We start from the raw sequence: 21,258 nt of genomic DNA on the forward strand, positions 1-21,258 counted from the left end.
ACAAAAGTAAACAATCCTGTTAAAAGAAGGGCAAAGAACATTAACAGGCACTTCTCAAAAGAAGACATATCAGCATCCAACAATAATAAAATAATACTCAACATCACTAATCATAGAAATACAAATTAAGAGTACAATAAGGTATGATCTTACACCAGTCAAAATGGCTGTTATTAAAGAGTCAGGAGGGCCAAGATAGTGGACTATAAGCAGCTGATGTGGGCCACTCTCATGAAGGGGAAACAAAGTAGCTGGCAAACATGACCCTGCAAGTTGATCATCTAAGAAACCATGTCAGAATCTATCCAGGGAGCGAGGAGATACAGACAGCAGAGAGGAGTAAAGCTGGGCAGCAGCACAACTGAAATCAGCATGGAACCAGGAGAAGTTTCCCAACATGGGGAAAGGGTGAGTGAGTGAGAGCTCCTGGGAGATTCCACTTCCCAGAGGTACTTGTGCAAGCCTGGGAATAGGAGAATCCCCTGGATACCCTGAGGCCTCTAAATTGATATAGATAGCTACCCAGAGCTTTTGTGGAGGCAACACTCAAGTCCACAGGCACCTCTACAAGCCTTGTACCTTGGAACAGACTGGTGCCAGTACCATAGACTCAGTAGAGGACAAAGTTGTGGTGCCAGGGAGCAGTAAGATTACTATTGCTCCAACCCCCTTTGCCAAACATCCAAATGGCATGGTAGGTGACTTCACCCAGCCCTGTCACTTGTAGCCAGGCAGACAATGCCTGCTGAGTCTTTTGGCACAGCAGACCCAATTCTGCCTGAACTTTATAAGTGGGCACACCACAGGAAGAACCCAGAATGTGGAGCTGGTGAACTCCACCAACCCACGCCACTTGTAGCTGAACAGACCATACTGGTTGGGTCTCCCAGCATAGCATACCTGCTTCTGCCTGAATTCTGTGGGTGAGCACATCCCCATGTTCTCCTGAGAAGCACCCGGACAGTGAATCAGGTGACCAAACTGCTTCTGCTCCTCGTAGCTGGGCAAGACATGCCAGTTGGATATGATTCAAAGAGCTGGTCTTCAAGCTCTGAGACTTTTCTTCTGCTTGATCTATTCTGCTATGAATGCAGACATTGGACACAGACATTCCAACACAGCAGACCCACAGTTGCCTGAGCACTGCACACAGAGACAACTCTGTCTTGCCCTAGGAGGCACTCAAATGGCAGTATGTATGATTCCACCTACCTTTGCTGCTTTCAGTTGAGTGAGATTTGCTGCCTTGGACAGCACCTAAGCAAGCAGGATCCCTCACTTGGAAGACTGAGAGGGGTGAGACACCCAGGTTCTTGGCCAGGCAGAGAAGCGGGGTGTCCCTCCCTGAGCAAGTCAGTCCAAGAAGGGTATGGCCCGCCTGGCAATCATGACCCCTGCCTGAGGGATCATACCCGGTGAACAAGAACATCATACCCAGTAAAAAAGCCCAGTGATTGCAGGAGTCTCCTCCAAATCTCAGAGGTGAACCTGATGAGGGAGTCATCTCCCCTACCCCACCACCATGCAGCACTACTGACAACTGTGCCAAAATACAAGAGTCCTGCATCTGAGTAAGAGTTTGTCTCCTGGCCAAGACTCTTAGGCTTCACCTACTCTATTGCAGCCCAAAATACACCACCAAAATATTTTACCAACATACAGCATCTGTAAAAACCGAAGCGAAGATCCAACCTGAAGCAAACATTCTGTACAGTGTCCTGACTTCCAAAAACACCCTAAAATGAAACCAACTGATTATACTCAAATTACAATACAGTTAAAGGAATGCAAGCCCTCATCTATGAGAAAGAATTAACACAAGAATTTTGGCAACTCAAAAAGTCAGTGTGTCCTTTACCTCCAAACAAACACACAAGTTCCCCCAGAAATGATTTGTAGCCAGATTGAGATGATTGATATGATGGACATAGAATTCTGAATCTAGATGGAAAGGAAGATCATCAAGAGCCAGAAAAAAGAAGGAATCCAATAAAAATATCTAGTAAAACAATCCACGAGTTAAAATAGTCATTTTAGGAAAAAACAAATTGAAATTCTGACAAATTAAATTTTTTAAACTAAAAAATTCACTACAAGAATTTCACAATACAATTGCAAGTATCCATCGCAGAATAGATCAAGCAGAAGAAAAATCTCAGAGTGTGAAGAAAAATTCTCTGAATCAACTCAGACAAAGTTAAAGAAAAAATAATTTTAAAAAATGAACAAAACTTTCAAGAAATACATGATTATGCAAAAAGACCAAATCCACAACTTGTTGGCATTCCTGAAAGAGAAGAAAAGAGAATAAGAAACTTGGAAAACATATTTGAGAAAATAGTCCATGAAAATTTTCCCAATTTTGCTAGAGATGAGGACATACAAATTTAAGAAATAAAGAGAATCCCTGCAAGACATTACACAAGACAACCATTCCCAAGGCACGTAGTCATCAGATTCACAAAGAACAAAACACAAGACAAAAAAAAAAAAAAAAAAAAAAAAAAACTTAAAAGGAGCTAAAGAAAAAGGTCAGGTAACCTAGAGAGGGACCCCCATCAGGTTAGCAGCAGACCTCTCAGCAGAAAACCTACAAGCCAAAGAGATTGGAGGCCTTTTAATGCTGAAAAGAAATGCTGAGCAAGAATTATATATCCCACCAAACTAGACTTCAGAAGTGAAGGGGAAAGAAAATCTTTCTCAGATAAGCACATACTATAGGAAGTCATTACCACCAGACTGCCTTTACAAGAAGTCCTTGAGAGAGGGCTAAATATGGAAACAAAAAATAGAAATCTGCTACCTCAAACATACACTCAAGCACATAGTCCACAGATAATATAGAGCAATTACATAAACAAGTCTACAAAACAAACAGCCAATAACACAATGATGGGATCATAACCTTATATGTAGACACCAACCCCAAATGTAAATGGTCTAAACTGCTCACTTAAAAGAAAAACAGTGGCAAGTTGAATAAAAAGACAAGATTCAACTGTCTTCTGTATTTAAGAGATGCATCTCTCATATAATGACACCCACAGACTTAAAGTAAAGGTATAGAAAAAGATCTACCATGAAAATGGAAAACAAAACAGTGCAAAAGTTCCTATTCTTTATCAGATGTAACACATTTTAATAAAATAATAATCAGGAAAAACAAAAAGCATTACATAATGATAAAGTGGTCAAAAACTTAACTATGCTAAATATATATGTACCCAAAATGGAATCACCCAGATTAATGAAACAAGTCCTTGACCTAAAAACAGTTAAGACAGACACACAATAATAGTGAGAGATCCCAACACCCCACAGAAGAGATAGATTATTGACACAGAAAACAAAGAAATTCTGGATTTAAACTCAACACTTCACTAATTAGACATAATAGAAATCTACAGAGTACTCCACCCCAAAATCACAGTATACACGTTTTCCTCATCCACACACAGAAAATATTCTAAGATGGGCCACATGCTTGGCTATATAGCAATTCTCAATAAATTTACAATAATTCAAATCTTACCACGCACACACTTGGACAACAGTGAAATAGAAATAGAAATCAATATTAATAAAATTTCACAAAAACACAAAAAAAATTGAAAACTAATAACTTGCTTCTGAATAACTCTTGGATATAAAATGAAACTAAGACAGAAATAAAAGCAACTTGGAAATTAACAAATGTAGAGATACAACTTAGCAAAATATTTCGACGACAGCAAAAGGAGTGTTAAAAGAAAAAGTTATAGTACTAAACACCTTTGTCAAGACAAAATATCTTGATGACTTAATAAACCTCACAGTATATTCAAACCAAAAAACATAAAATGCACACACAAAAAATGAAAAGAAATAAATTAATCATATCACCAGAGAAAATCACCTTCACTAGAAAAAGACAGGAATAAAAGAAAAAAGAAGAGAGACCACAAAACAAGCAAAAAGCAACAAAATGGCAGGATTGTAAGTCCACATTTATCAATAATAACATTGAATGTAACCCATAAATATTTTCAGTCAACAGATAGACTGGCTGAATTTATGAAAAGACCTATTGATCTGTTGCCTTCAACAAACGCACTTGAAGAGTATGTTTCTTCAAGACACAAATAGACTGAAAGTAAGGGGATGGAAAAGGATATTCTGTGACAATGGAAAGAAAAAATCAGGAGTAGCAACACTTACATCAGACATAATAGATTTCAAAACAAAATCTAACAGAAGAAACAGAGAAGGTCACTATATTATGATAAAGGTGTCAATACAGCAAAAGGATATAACAATTTTAAATATATATACACCTAACAATGGAGCATCCAGATATATAAAGCAAATATTATTTTTTTTGTCTTTTTTTATTATACTTTTAAGTTCTGGGGTACTTGTGCAGAATGTTGCAGGATTGTTACATAGGTATACATGTGCCATGGTGGTTTGCTCCATCCATCCCTCCATCATGTAAAGCAAATATTATTAAAGCTAAAGAGAAATATAAGATCCCAAATAAAAATAGCTAGAGACTTCAAAACCACTCTTGTAACATTGGACAGATCTTCCAGACAGCAAATCACCAAAGAAACTTCAGACTTCATCTGAACTCTAGATCAAATGGATCTAATAGGTATTAACAGAGCATTTTATCCAAGAGCTTCAGAATACACATGCCTTTCCTCAGCACTTTGATTATTCTCACAGATAGACTACATGTTAAATCATAAAACAAGTCTTAAGATATCCAAAACATTGAAAAAATATCATGCATCTTTCCTGTTTGAGCACAAAGAAATAAAACTAATAATCAATAACAAAAACTGTAAGAGGATTATTGGAAACTATACAAATATAGAAAAATTAGAGAATATACATCTGGATGACCACTGGGTCAATAAAGAAAACAAAAAGAAAATTGAAAAACTTCTTGAAGAAAATAATAATAGAAACAAGACATACCAAGATATATGGGATATAGCACAAACAGTACTAAGAGGGAAATTTACTTCTATAAGTGCCTACATTAAAAGAGAGGAAGAACTTAAAATAAACAATCTAATAATGCATCTTAAAGAGCCATAAAAGGAAGAACAAATCAAACCCCAAATTAGTAAAGAATGGAATAATGCAGATTAGAGCATAAATAAAACTAAAATGATAACTACAAATTATCACGAAACAAAACCTTGATTTTTAGAAAAGTTAAACAAAATTCACAAACTTTTAGCGAGACTGAGAAAAATAGAAGATCCAAATAAATAAAATCAGAAATGAAAAGAACAGAGATATTACAACTGATACTGCAGAAATTCAAAAAATAATTAGTGGCTACTATGAGCAACTATGTGCCAATAAATTGGATATTCTAGAGAAAATGAAAAAAAAAATCAAGATATATACAACCTCCCAAGATCAAATCAGGAAGAAATCCAAAACATGAAAAGACCAGTAACAAGTAGCAAAATCTCATAAAATGATCATCCTGATACCAAAACCTGGCAGAGACTCAGCAAGAAAAGAAAACTTCAGGCCAATATCCATGATGAACACAGAGGCAAACATCTTCAATAAAATACAGGCAAATTGATTGCAACAGCACTTCAAAAAGCTTATCCACCACGATCAAGTAGGCTTCATCCCGGGGATGCAAGGCTGGTTCAACATACGCAAGTCTATAAACGTAATTCACCACATAAACAGAACCAAAGACAAAAACCACATGATTATCTCAATTGATGCAGAGAAGGCCTTTGACAAAATTCAACAGCCCTTTATGCTAAAACCCCCCAATAAACTAGGTATTTATGGAACGTATCTGAAAATAATAAAAGCTATCTATGACAAACCAACAGCCAATATCATACTGAATGGGCAAAAACTGGAAGCATTCCCTTTGAAATCTGGCACTAGACAAGGATGCCCTCTCTCATCACTCCTATTCAATATAGTACTGGAAGTTCTAGCCAGAGCAATGAGGCAAGAAAAAGAAATAAAGGGTATTCAAATAGGAAAGGAGGAAGTCAAATTGTCTCTATCTGCAGATGACATGATTGTATATTTACAAAACGCAAATGTCTCAGCCCAAAATCTCCTGAAACAGATAAGCAACTTCAGCAAAGTCTCAGGATACAAAATCAACGTGCAAAAATCACAAGCATTCCTATACACCAATAACAGACTTGAAGAGAGCCAAATCAAGAATGAATTGCCATTCACAATTGCTACAAAGAGAATAAAATACCTAGGAATACAACTAACAAGGAACGTAAAGGACCTCTTCAAGTAGAACTACAAACCATTGCTCAATGTAATAAGAGAGGACACAAATAGATGGAGAAACATTCCATGTTCATGGTTAGGAAGAATTAATATCATGAAAATGGCCATACTGCCCAAAGTAATTTACAGATTCAATGCTATCCCCATTAAGCTACCAATGGCCTTCATCACAGAACTGGAAAAAACCACCTTAACCTTCATATGGAACCAAAAGAGAGCCTGCATAGTCAAGTCAATTCTAAGCAAAAAGAACAAAGCTGGAGGCATCACACTACCGGACATCAAACTCTACTACAAGGCTACAGCAATCAAAACAGCATACTACTGGTACCAAAACAGAGACATAGACCAATGGAACAGAACAGAGGCCTCGGAAGCAACATCACACATCTACAACCATCTGATCTTTGACAAACCTGACAAAAACAAGCAATGGGGAAAGGAGTCCCTGTTTAATAAATGGTGTTGGGAAAACTGGCTAGCCATGTGCAGAAAGCAGAAACTGGACCCCTTCATGACACCTTACACTAAAATTAAATCCAGACAGATTAAAGACTTAAACATAAGACCTAACACCATAAAAACCCTAGAAGAAAATCTAGGCAAAACCATTCAGGACACAGGCTTAGGCAAGGACTTCATGACCAAAACACCAAAAGCATTGGCAAAAAAATCCAAAATAGACAAATGGGACCTAATCAAACTCCACAGCTTCTGCACAGCAAAAGAAACAGTCATTAGAGAGAATCGGCAACCAACAGAATGGGAAAAAATTTTTGCAGTTTACCCATCTGACAAGGGGCTAATATCCAGAATCTACAAACAACTAAAACAGATTTACAAGAAAAAAACAAATAAGCCCATTCAAAAGTGGTCGAAGGATATGAACAAACACGTTACAAAAGAAGACATACATGAGGCCAACAAACATATGAAAAAATGCTCATCATCACTGGTCATTAGAGAAACGCAAATCAAAACTACATTGAGATACCATCTCATGCCAGTTAGAATGGCGATCATTAAAAAATCTGGAGACAACAGATGCTGGAGAGGATGTGGAGAAATAGGAACACTTTTACACTGTTGGTGGGAGTGTAAATTAGTTCAATCATTGTGGAAGACAGTGTGGTGATTCCTCAAGGACCTAGAAATAGAAATTCCATTTGACCCAGCAATCCCATTACTGGGTATATATCCAAAGGATTATAAATCGTTCTACTATAAGGACACATGCACACGAATGTTAATTGCAGCACTGTTTACAATAGCAAAGACCTGGAACCAACCCAAATGCCCATCGATGATAGACTGGACAGCGAAAATGTGGCACATATACACCATGGAGTACTCTGCAGCCATAAAAAGCGATGAGTTCATGTCCTTTGTAGGAACATGGATGAACCTGGAAACCATCTTTCTCAGTAAACTGATGCAAGAACAGAAAGTCAAACACCGCATGTTCTCACTCATAGGTGGGTGTTGAACAATGAGAAGACATGGACACAGGGAGAGGAGCATCACACACTGGGGTCTGTCGGTGGGAAATAGGGGAGGGACAGTTGGGGGTGGGGAGTTGGGGAGAGATAGCATGGGGAGAAATGCCAGATATAGGCGATGGGGAAGAAGGCAACAAATCACACTGCTGTGTGTGTACCTGTGCAACAATCTTGCATGTTTTTCACATGTACCCCAAAACCTAAAATGTAATTAAAAAAAAAAAAAACAAGTAGCAAAATCAAAACCAATATAAAATTTCTCCCAGTAACGAATAGCCCGAGACCTGATGACATTGCTACTAAATTCTACCAAACATTTAAAGAAGATCCTACTAAAATTATTCTAATAAATAGGAGGAGGAAATACATCTAAACTCATTTAACAATTCCAGTATTACCCTGATACCAGAACCAAGATACATAAAAAAAAAGAATACTACAGGCCAGTATTTCTGATAAATACTGATGCAATAATCCTCGACATAATACTAGCAAATTGAATATTACAATACATTCAAAAGATCATTCATTAGGACAAAGTAGGATTTATCCTTGCAAAGCAAGAGTGTTTCAACATATGCAAATCAATCAATGTGATACATCATATCAACAGAATGAAGGACAAAATCATGATCATTTCAATTGATGCTGCATAAACATTTGATAAAATTCAACATCCCTTAAGGATAAAAACCTCTGAGAAACTGGGGATAGAATGAACATATCTCAACATAATAAATGCAATATATGTAAGACCCACAGCTAGCATCATAGTGAATGGGGAAAAAGTGAAACACGTTCCTCTAAGACCTGAAACACAACAAAAATGCCCACTGTTGCCACCAACACAGTATTGGAAATCTTATACAGAGCAATCAGATAAGAGGCAAAAATAAACAGAATCCAAGTTGGAAAAAAAAAAGCCAAATTATCATTGTTTTCATATGATGTGATCTTATATTTAGAAAAAAACTAAAGACTCCACCAGAAAACAATTAGAGCTGATAAACAAGTCACAAGATACAAAATCAATATACATAGTCACATTTCTATACGCCAACAGCGAGCAATCTGAAAAAGAAACTTAAAACATTCCGTTTACAATAGCTACAAATAAAATTAAATATGTACAAATTAACCAAATAAGTGAAAAAACTCTATAACAAAAACTAGGAAGCACTGACGAAAAACACTGAGGACAACAAAGAATGGAAATCTATTCCAGATTCATAAATTGAAAACATCAGTATTGTTAAAATGTTGATACTACCCAAAACAATCTACAGATTCAGTGCAATCCCTATCAAAATACTAATGCCATTCTTCACAGAAGTAGAAAAAATAATCCCAAATTTTATATGGAACCATAAAGGACCCAGAATAACCAAAGCTATCCTGAGCATAAAGAGCAAAACTGGAGGAATCACATTATCTGACTTCAAATTATACTAACAGCTATAGTAAACAAAACAGCATGGTACTTGCATAAAAACAGACACACAGGGCAATAAGACAGAGAGCCCAGAAGCCAACTCACATACCTGGAGTAAACTCATTTTTTTAAAAAGTTGCCAAGAAGGTACACTGGGGAAGTCAGTCTCTTCAATTAATGGTACTGGGAAAAGTGAATATCTGTACGCAAAATAATAAGACTAGACCCTTATCTCGGAACATGTACAAAAATCAATTCAAAATGGATAAAGATTTAAATCTAAGAACTCCAACCTGAGATCCTGATTGCTCCCGTTCCTGCCCCAAACATGCCTCACTCTCACCCTCAGCTTCCTCACTTCCCGCCAACGGCAGCTCCCACCTTTCACGTGCTCAGAACTTCCTAGGGCCCAAAAAAAAAAAAAGAACTCAAACCATGAAACTACTACAAGAAAATATTGAGAAACTGTCCAGGACATTGGCCTGGGCAAAAATTTCTTGAGCAATACCCTATAAGCGCAGGTAAGCAAAGCAAAAATGTACAAAAGGGATTACATCAAGTTAAGAACTTCTGCAAGCAAAGGATACAATCAACTTAGTGAAGAAACAAACTAAAGATTGGAAAAAATTATTTGCAAACGTTCCTTCAGATACAGGATTAATAATGAAAATATGTAAGGAGCTCAAACAAGCCTAACAGAAAATAATCTGTCTTATTAAAAATGGACAAAATATTTAAGTTAGATATTACATAAAAGATACACTAATGGGAAATAGGCATACTAAAAGGTGCTCAACATCATTGATTATCAGAAAAATGCAAATCAAAATGACAATGAAATATCATCTCATCCCATTTAAAGTGGATTATATCCAAGACAGTTAATAAGATATGCTGATGAGAATGTGGAGAAAAGGGAATTCTCATACACTGTTGGTGGGAATGTAGATTAGTGCAGCTAATGTGGAGAAGAACAGTTTGGAAGTTTGTCAAAAAGCTAAAAATAGAGCTACCATAAAATCCATCAATTCTACTGCTGGGTCTATACCCAAAAGAAAGGAAATCAATATGTTGAAGAGATATCTGCACTCCCATGTTTAATGCAACACTATTCACAATAGCCAAGACTTGGAAGCAAATCTAAGTGTCCATTGACAGATGAATGGATAAATAAAATGTGGTACATATACACAATGGAGTACTACTCAGCCACGAAAATAATGAGATCCAGTCATTTGCAACAACATGAATGGAAATGAAAATCATTCTGTAAAGTTAAGCCAGGCAGAGAAAGACAAACATCATATGTTTTCACTTTTTTGTCTGATCTAATATTCAAAACAATTAAGCACATGAATATAAAGAGTAGAAGAATGGTTACCAGAGACTGGAAGGGGTAGAGGGTGGCTGGACGGGAGGTGGGGATGCCTAATGTGTACAAAATTAGTTAGAATGAGTAGTTATAATAGTAAGACCTATTATTTGATTGCATAACAGGGTGATTATAGTAGCAACTGTAGATTTTTAAATAATGTAAAGAGTGTAACTTAATTGTTTGTAACTCAATGGAGAAATGCTTGAGGGGATGGATACCCCATTCCTCATGGTGTGCTTATTTCACATTCCATGTATGTATCAAAACATCTCATGTACCACATAAATATATGCAACTATCATGTACTCACAAAAATTAAAAGTAAAAATATTTTTAAAATACAAAGGGATATCACGTCACTCCACTTAAAGTAGCTTATATCCAAAAGACACACAATGAAAAATGCTGGCAAGGATGTGGATGAAAGGGAACCCTTGTACACTGTTGGTAGGAATGTAAATTAGTACAATCACTATGGAGAACGGTTTGGAGGTTTCTCAACTAAAGATAGAGATATGTAGATCCAGCAATGCCACTGCTGGGTCTACATTAAAAAAAAGGAAATCAGAATAATGAAGAGATACATGAACTCCTATGTTTGTTGCAGCACCTTTTACAATAGAAAAGATTTAGGAGCAACCTAAGTGTCCACCAAAAGATGAACGGATAAAGAAAATGTGGTACATATACACAATGGAGTACTCTTCAGCCATAAAAAGAATGAGGCCCAATAATTTGCAACAATATGGATGAACCTGGATATCATTATATTAAGTGAAATAAGCCAGTTACAAAAACATAAACTTCACATGTTCTCACTTATTGTGGAATCTAAAAATCAAAACAATTGTACTCATGGACATAGAGTATAAAAGCATGGGATGGGTAATGGAAGTAAGTTGGGGTAGGTAGGGATGGTTAATGGATGCAAATAAAATAATTAGAAAAAAATGAGTAAGACCTACTGTCTGATAGCATAACCGGGTGACTATGTTAATAGTCACCAACAATTAATAATAAGTTAATTGTATTTTTAAAATATCTTTTTTGAGTGATGTATATTTCATTTTTTCCTCAAAAATTGAGGATCCATTAGCACATGTCATACAGTGGTTATTCGCAAATCAGACTGACTTTCAGAATAATCTGGAACATATATCAAAAATATACATTCTTGGCAATAGAATATTTCAACATTCTTCAGTATTCAGTTAGCAAGAACATCCTTTCTCTGCAATTCTGATTAAATATTTTTATTTGAATAGTTGTAGGGAAACAGGTGGTGTTTATTTACATGGACAAGTTCTTTAGTGATTTCTGAGGTTTTGGTGTACACATCAGCAAAGCAGCATACATTGTACCCAATGTGTAGTCTTTTATCCCTCAACCCCACTCCCACTCTTTCTCCCAAGTTTTCAGAAACCATTGTATCATTTTTATGCCTTTGCATCCTCATAGCTTAGCTTCCACTTACAAGTAAGAACATACAGGTTTTTTTTTTAACCTTTGCATATATATATATATATACACATACATATATATTTGCATTTATGTTCATTGAGGATATTGGTCTGTAGCATTTATTGTTGTTGTTGTTGTTGTTATGCACTTTCCTGATTTTGGTATTAGGGTAATCCTGGCTTCATATAATGATTTAGGGGAGATTTCCTCATTCTCTATCTTCTGTAATAGTTTTGGTAGAATTTTTACCAATTCTTCTTTAAAAGTCTGATAGAATTCAGCTTAAAATAGTGTAACTGGATTGTTTATAACTAAAAAATAAATGCTTGTTGGGATGCATACCCCATTCTCCATGCTGTGATTACTTCACATTGCTTGGCTGTAGCAAAACATCTTATGTACCCCACAAATTTATACACCTACAACATACCCATAAAATTTAAAAAGAAAAAAATCAAATTAATGACCTAACATCATAAATAGAAGGATTAGATGATAAAGAGCAATTTAATACCAGAGCTACTAGGAGAAAATAAATAAGTAAAATTAGAGAATAAGTAAATTTAATTGATACCCAAAAGTTCATACAAATGATCAGTGAAACCAAAAGTTTGATTTTTCATAAAATAAACTCTATTAATATACTAATAGCTAGATTGGTAAAGATAAATAAGAGAAGATCCAAATATGTGCAATCAGAAATGACCAAGATGTCATTCCAACCAATCTCACATAAATAGAAAAGATGTTCAGACTATTGGATCATCTCTACACAAACAAATTACAAAATCGAGAGAAAATGAATGAATTTCTAGAAACACACAACCTCTTGCCGGGCGCGGTGGCTCACGCCTGTAATCCCAGCACTTTGGGAGGCCACCCACGAGGTCAACAGATCGAGACCATCCTGGTCAACATGGTGAAACCCTGTCTCTACTAAAAATACAAAAAATTAGCTGGGCATGGTGGCGCGTGACTGTAATCCCAGCTACTCAGGAGACTGAGGCAGGAGAATTGCCTGAACCCAGGAGGCAGAGGTTGCAGTGAGCCAAGATCACGCCATTGCACTCCAGCCTGGGTAACAAGAGCGAAACTCCGTCTCAAAAAACAACAACAAAAAAAAGAAACACACAACCTCTCAAGAATGAATCAGGAAGAATGTGCAAATATGAACACCCAGTAACTAGTTCAGAAATGGAATCAGTAATTAAAAATCCTACTAACCAAAAAGAGCCATGGACCAGATGGAGTCACAGCTGAGCTCTACTTAACATATGAGGAAGAACTTATACCAATTCTACTGACACTTTTCCAAAAATTAATGAGGAGGGGCTTTTCCTGAACTCATTCTATAAAGCCAGCATCATCTTCATATCAAAATCAGAAAGAGACACAATGAAAAAAGAAAACTTCAGACCAATATCCCTGTTGAGCATAAATGCAAGGATCCTCAACAAAATACTAGCAAACCATTTCCAGCAGAACATCAAAAAGTTAATTCACCGTGATCAAATAGGCTTTATGTCTGAGATGCAAGATTGGTTCAATATATGTGAATCAATAAATGTAATTCACCATATAAAGAGAATCAACAATAAAAAAAAACATATGATTATTTCAACAGATGCAAAATAAAACCATTCAATAAAATTCAACATCCCTTCATGTTAGAAAGCCTCGAAAGATTAGGCATTGAAGAAACATATCTCAAAATAACAACAGCCATTTATGAAAAACCTGCAGCCGTCATCATATTGAATGAGAAAATGTTGGAACCATTTCCCTTGAAAACTGGATCAAGACAAGGGTGCCCATTATCACCATTCCTATACGTTATAGTACTGGAAATCCTCACAAGAGCAATCAGGCAGGAGAAATAAATAGAAGACATCCAAATAGAAATAGAAGTCTAACTATTTCTCTCTGCTGATATGATTTTATACATATAAAACCCTAAAGTCTCTGCCAAAAGCCTCCTAGTACTGATAAATGAATCCAGGAAAGTTTCATGATACCAAATCAACGTACTAAAATTAGTAGCTTTATTATACACCAAAAACTTTCTAACTGAGAACCAAATTAAGAGCACAATTCCATTTATATTAGCCACAAAGAAAGTTAAATACCTAGGAATTTATCATACCCATGAGATCAAAGATGTCTACAAAGAGAATTACAAAACACCAGTGAAAGAAATCTGAAATGAAACAAAGAAATGGAAAAATATTTCATCTTTGTTGATTCGTAGAATCACTATAATTAAAATGGTTATACTGGCCAAAGCAAATTACATATTCCAATCAAAATGCCAACATCGTTTTTCATAGAATTAGAAAAAAACTATTATTAAATTTATTTGGAACCAAGAAAGAACCCAAATAGCCAGAAGAATCCTAAGCAAACAGAACAAATTTAGAAGCAACACATTGTTTGACTTTAAACAATATTGTAGGGCTACAGTAATCAAAATTGCACGGAACTGGTATAATAATAAACACACGGACCAGTGGAACAGATTTGAGAACCCATAATTAAACTGCCATGCCTACAACCATCTGATCTTCAACAGCATCAACTACAAAAGAAATGAGGAAAGGATTCCTTATTCAATAACTGGCAAGCCATATGCAGAAGAATGAAACTGGACACCCTCTCTCTCACCATATATGAAAATTAACTCAAGATTTATTAAATACTTAAATGTAAGATCTCAAATTATAAAAATCCTCAAGAAAAACCTAGGAGATACCCTTCTCAACATGGGCTTTCACACAGAATTTGTGGTTAAATCCTTAATAGTAATTGCCAGAAAAATAAAAATTAGTGGGACCTTATTAAACTAAAGAAACAATTTCTGAACAGCAAAAGAAAGAATCAACAGAGTAAATAGACAAACCACAGACTGGGAGAAAATATTTGCACAATATGCATCTGACAAAGGTCTAATATCCAGCATCTACAAGGAACATAAACAGATTTTTAAAAACCATTACATTGTAGACAAAGAACATGAACAAACATTTTTCAAAAGAAGACATACATGTGGCCTGCATGTGTATGAAAAGAAGGTTAATATCACAGATCATTAGAGAAATGCCTATCAAAAACGCAAGGAGACAACATCTAGCACCAGTCAGAATGGCTATTACAAAACTATTTTTAAAAAAATAACAAATGCTGGCGAGGTTGTGGAGGAAAAGGAATTTTTATACACTGTTGGTGGGAGTGTAAATTAGTTCAATAATTGTAGAAAGCAGTGTGGCAATTTCTGAAAGAGCTATAAACAAAACTACCATTTGACTTGGCAATCCTATTACTGGTTATATATCCAGAGAAATATAAATTGTTCTGTCATAAAGACACAACACATGCATATGTTAGTTGCAGCACTGTTCATAATGGCAAAGACATGGAATCAACCTAAATGCTCCTCAATAGTAGACTGGATAAAGAAAATATGGGACATACACTACGGAATACTATGCAGCCTTAAAAAAGAACGAGATCGTGTCCTCTATATGGACATTGATGGAGTTGGAAGCCATTATTCTTAGCAAACTGACGCAAGAGAAGAAATCCAAATACTGCATGTTCTCACTTATAGGTGAGAGCTAAACGATAAGAACACATGGACACAACAGACACTGTGGTCTACTAGAGAGTGGTGAGTGGAATGAGGGAAAAGGGAGAAGATCAGAAAAAAGAACTATTAGTTACTAAACTTAGTACCTGAGTGATGAAATAATCTGTACAACGAACCTCTGTGACATGAGTTTACCTATATAACAAACCTGCCATATATGCCTATAAACCTAAAATAAAAGGTTTTTAAAAATGTCACAAGATCATTAGGATTGTATTACACCACACTTTCATGCCATCTTATTCAATGAAATATAAAACTACATTTATAAAATTTTTTAATGGGTAAAATGATGACAGGAATTGAGAAACCACTTCCCATTTGTTTGAGGTGATCAACATGCTGGGGATGCTGTCAGAAAGCCCAGTGGCATGGTGAACTCAACAGGGTTATTCCATTTTATTAAGAAGGAAACAGCAAGTTGGTTAATTAGTGAAGAACTCGGGAGGAAGTGTGAAACAACTACCACACCTGTTGAAAAGGAAACTTTACTACTGTCACCAAGGTTACATTAAAATATAGAACATTATTCTACAGAAAGTGTGGCATACAAATATAGCAGCTGGGATGAATGACAAAGACTGGGGATTAAAGTGATACATGTGGGGAACAAAAGTCGACATAAACCACAGACTCATTTAGTCCTTCTTAATGAGAGTATGATCTGAATCATGCCTGCATAGAGAGAGGCAATCTGGCCCATGATGGCTGCAAAATAATATACTGAAGCCTGCTGATTCCCTTCCTTAAACTGTAGGTGAATCAATTGCTGTAAAAAGGAGAACAAAAGATAAAAGGAAAATTTTCCATACACTTGGTTGATAATCTTATCACAGCAGCATTTAATAAATAATAAAAAGAAATAAAAAGTCTCAAAATATTCACAAGGATGTAATAAAAAGGTAACACTCATACACTGTTGGCTGGAATGCAAATTAGATCAACCCCTATTCAAAACAATATAAAGAGTTCTCAAACAATTAGAACTACCATTTGACCCAGCAATTTCACTACTAGGTATCTATCCAAAGGAGGGAAAAAAGTAATTTGATCAAAGAAACACATGCACTCAAATGCTCATCACAGCACTATTTACCAAAGCAAAGACATGGAATCCACCTAAATGTCCATCAATGGTGGATTGGATAAAGAAAATGTGGTACATATATACCAATGAGTACTATTCAGCTATAAAAAATCATGAAATAATATTGTTTGCTACAACATATATGCAGCTGTAGGTCATTATCCTAAGTAAAATAGCTCAGAAATTGAAAATCAAGTACTGCAGGTTTTCACTTATAAGTGGGAGCTAAACAGTGGGTACAATTGGTCATTAAAATAAAAGTAATAGACATAGGGAACTTCAAAAGTGGGGGAGGTTGGGAGGAAAGCAAGGATTTTAAAAGTACCTGTTGGGTACCACGTTCATTATTTGGGAGACGGGTTTACTAGAAGCCCAAACTTTAGCATTACTGAGTATATCCATGTAACAGACTTGCACCTCCTGAATGTATAATAATTTTTAAAAATCCACTAGCTAAACCTTTTTTTAATTCTCACTATAAATTCATCAGATATCTATTTTATCTAGGGAAAAAGTAACTCATGGGTAAAAGTGGAGACCCAAGGAAAGTTTACAAATATTTATAGTTCAATGTAAATTAAAACACAATTCAAAATCCCTGGAATGCAAAGTAAAGCAGTGCTTTAAGAGCAATTTATAGTACTAAATGCTCATGTTAAAAGCAAATAAATAAATGCCTCAAATCAGTGACCTAACTTCCACATTGAGAAATTAGAAAAATAAGAGTAAAATAAATCCAAAGCAATCGACAGAATAAAACAATATAGATAATAACATAAATCAATAAAAATGAAAGCAGAAGATCAATAAAACAATTCAATGACTTTTTGAAAAGATCAGTAAATTCATACATTTCTATCAAGATTATATATATATATATATATATATAAATCAACTATGAGAAGCAAAAGTTAGAACATTACAATAGAGCCTACAGATATTTCAAGAATAAAAGTAGAATACTAAGAACAACTTTATGCCCAGTAATTTTACATTTTGGAACAAATAGACTAATTTACCAAAATAAACAAACTACCAAAACTCCTTAAAGAAATAGCCTGAATAATTTTATATCCATTTTAAAAATTTTACACAAAATCCTCCAACTAAAGAAAAAATTCTGTGTCTATATTCTTTCATAGGCAATTTGACAAACCATTTTAGAAGTAATACCAAATTTACAAATTCCAGAAAATAGAGTTTGAGTAAACACTTTCTTCTCATTTGTTTGTTATAGTAGCTTTACTATAAACTGAGGGAAGAACACTTTTTTCAAAAAATTGCATTGGAATAATTAAAAATTTATATGCAAAAAAACAAATAATATTTTATGTTTTGAACTACACATAAAAATTAACTGAAAATAAATTTTAGAGCTAAATGTAAAACCAAAAACTTAAATTTCAAAAATAACATGTAAGAGAATGTGCTTACTATCTCGGATTAGGCAACAATTCCCTAGATAGTAAAGAAAATGTAAATTCCCTAACATTAAATAGATAATAAATTGAATATCCTCAAGGTCAAAAATAGTGCTTTTCAAGATGCTATTACCAATTAAATTTTCATCAACAGATGACTGAATAAATAAATGGTGATATTTCCATTCAAGAAACTAGAACTAGAAACTAAGAACCTTGAAAAAAGGTTTGACAAAATGCTAACGAGAATAGACAATTTAGAGAGGAATATAAGTGAATTAATGGAGCTGAAAAACACAATACGAGAACTTAGCAAAGTATGCACAAGTTTTAACGTCGAATTGATCAAGCAGAAGAAAGGATATCAGAGTTCGAAGACCAACTTAATGAAATGAAACGAGAAGACAAGATTAGAGAAAAAAGGATAAAAAGGAATGAGCAAAGTCTCCAGGAAATATGGGACTATATGAAAAGACCTAATCTACGTTTGATAGGTGTACCTGAATGTGACGAAGAGAATGAATACAAGCTGGAAAATATTCTTGAGGATATTATCCAGGAAAATTTTCCCAAACTAGCAAGACAGGACAATACTCAACTCCAGGTAATAGAGAGAACACCACAAAGATATTCCTCAAGAAGAGCAACCCCAAGGCACATAATTTTAGATTCACCAGGGTTGAAATGAAGGAGAAAATACTAAGGGCAGCCAGAGAGAAAGGTCACGTTACCCACAGAGGGAAGCCTATCAAACTCACAGCAGATCTCTCAGCAGAAACCCTACAAGCTAGAAGAGAGTGGCGGCCAATATTCAACATCCTTAAAGAAAAGATTTTTCAACCCAGAATTTCATATCCACCCAAACTAAGCTTCATAAGTGAAGGAAAAATAAAATTTTTTGTGAACAAGCAATTACTCAGAGATTTCATCACTACCAGGCCTGCTTTACAAGAGCTGCTGAAAGAAGCACTACACATAGAAAGGAACAACCAGTATCAGCCATTCCAAAAACATACCAAAAGGTAAAGAGTATCACCATAATGAAGAACCGACATCAATTAATGAGCAAAACAGCTAGCTAGCATTAAATGGCAGTATTAAACTCACATACATCAATATTAATCCTAAATTTAAATGGACTAAATGCCCCAATCAAAAGACATAGACAGGCAAATTGGATGAAAAGCCAAAACCCATCAGTGTGCTGCATCCAGACCCATCTCACATGCAAGGATACACAAAGACTCAAAACAAAGGGATGGAGGAAGATTTACCAACCAAATGGAGAGAAAAAAAAAAAAAAGCAGGAATTGCAATTCTCGTCTCTGATAAAATAGACTTTAAAGCAACAAAGACCAAAAGAGACAAAGGACATTACATAATGGTAAAAGGATCAATGCAACAAGAAGAGCTAATGATCCTAAATATATATGCACCCAATACAGGAGCACGCAGATACATAAGGCAAGTTCTTAATGATTTACAAAGAGACTTAGACTCCCACACAATAATAGTGGGAGACTTTAACATCACATTGTCAATAATAGACAAATCAATGAGATAGAAAATTAACAAGGATATCCAGGACTTGAACTCAGACCTGGAACAAGTAAACTTAATAAACATTTACAGAACTCTCCACCCCAAATCCACAAAACATACATTCTTCTCAGTATCACATCACATCTGTTCTAAAAGTGACCACATAATTGGAAGTAAATCACTCCTCAGCAATTGCATAGCATTTCACAGGTTTAAATGAAATATTGGTTGGCTGCTTGTTTGTTATTTTCCTCCCTTATTCCCTCCTGTCTCCATTGTTAAGCACAATCATTGGCATAAAAGAGGTTTTTAATATCTATTTTTAGACTGCATTCTAGCCTGGGCAATAGAGCAAGATTCTCATTCTCTCTCCCTCTTTCTCTTCCTCTTTCTTTCTCTCTTTCATTCTTTTTTTCTTTCTTTCTCTCTTTCTTTCTTCTTTTCTTTCTTTGTCTCTTTCTTTCTTCTTTTCTTTTTCTCTTTCTTTCTTTTTTCTCTAAAAAAAGAAACTAGAACTAATAGAAAAGAATGAACTAGTGATAGTCAAAATAGCATGAACGAACAAAAAAATAGTAATTTGAGTTAAAGTAACCAGAAAATTATGAAGTAAATATTGTATGATTCCATTTTATAACATTCTAAAACTCAAAGAGTAATCAACACTAACAGAAAACAGATCAGCGGTTGCCTGGGAATGAGGAACAGTGGTGGACGGAAGAAATGTGTAAAAAAGGGCACAAGGAAACTTTTGGAGTGATGAATATGTTCACCATATCAAATATGGTAGTGGTTTTGTTTCACATATGTATACGTATGTCCAAACTTATAAAGTTGTATATTTTAAATACATTCAGTTTATTTTCTGTAGATTATGCATCAGTAAGTTGTTAAATAAAAATATACTGTTAAGAAATAAAAAGGCAGAATGAGAGAAAATGCTGTAAAACTCATATCTGATAAAGGACTTGTACATAGAATATATTTTTTAAATCTCAAAGATGCATTACTAAGAAAATAAAAAAAATTGGGCTGAAGATTTGAATAGAACCTTCAACAAAAAGGCATACAGATTTCAAACAAGAATATGAAAAGATGCTGACATTCATTAGGGAAAAGCAAAATAAATCCACGAAGAGATACCACTGCACATACTAAAATATTTACTATTATATTTATTAAATGTTCTGCAAATATCTGTTAGATCCATTTGCTCTATAGGGCAGATAAAGTCTAATGTTTCTTTGTTGATTTTCTGTCAGGAAGATGCGTTTAAAGATGAAAGTGTTATGATGGAGTCTACATCTATTAATGTATTGGGACCTATCTCTCTTTAACTCCAATAATATTTTCTTTATATATCTGAGTGCTTCAGTGTTAGGTAAATGTATATTTAGAATTGGTATGTCCTCTTCCTGAATTTATCTCTTTATCATTATACAGAGACTTTTTGTCTCTTATAATTTTTGACTTGAAATTTATTCTGTCTGATATATGTACAGCAATTCCTACTCTTATT

General features: G+C 34.9%; 1 pseudogene; it reads left to right on the forward strand.

Annotated features, from left to right (window-relative positions):
- Positions 1-291: 291 nt before the first annotated feature.
- Positions 292-21,258, forward strand: part of LOC105725091 (splicing factor 3A subunit 3-like) — an 89,046-nt pseudogene continuing 68,079 nt past the window's right edge.

The sequence above is a fragment of the Aotus nancymaae genome, unplaced genomic scaffold (assembly GCF_030222135.1).
Source record: "Aotus nancymaae isolate 86718 unplaced genomic scaffold, 86718_ANA_hifiasm-v0.15.2.pri h1tg000004l, whole genome shotgun sequence".
NCBI lineage: Eukaryota > Metazoa > Chordata > Mammalia > Primates > Aotidae > Aotus > Aotus nancymaae.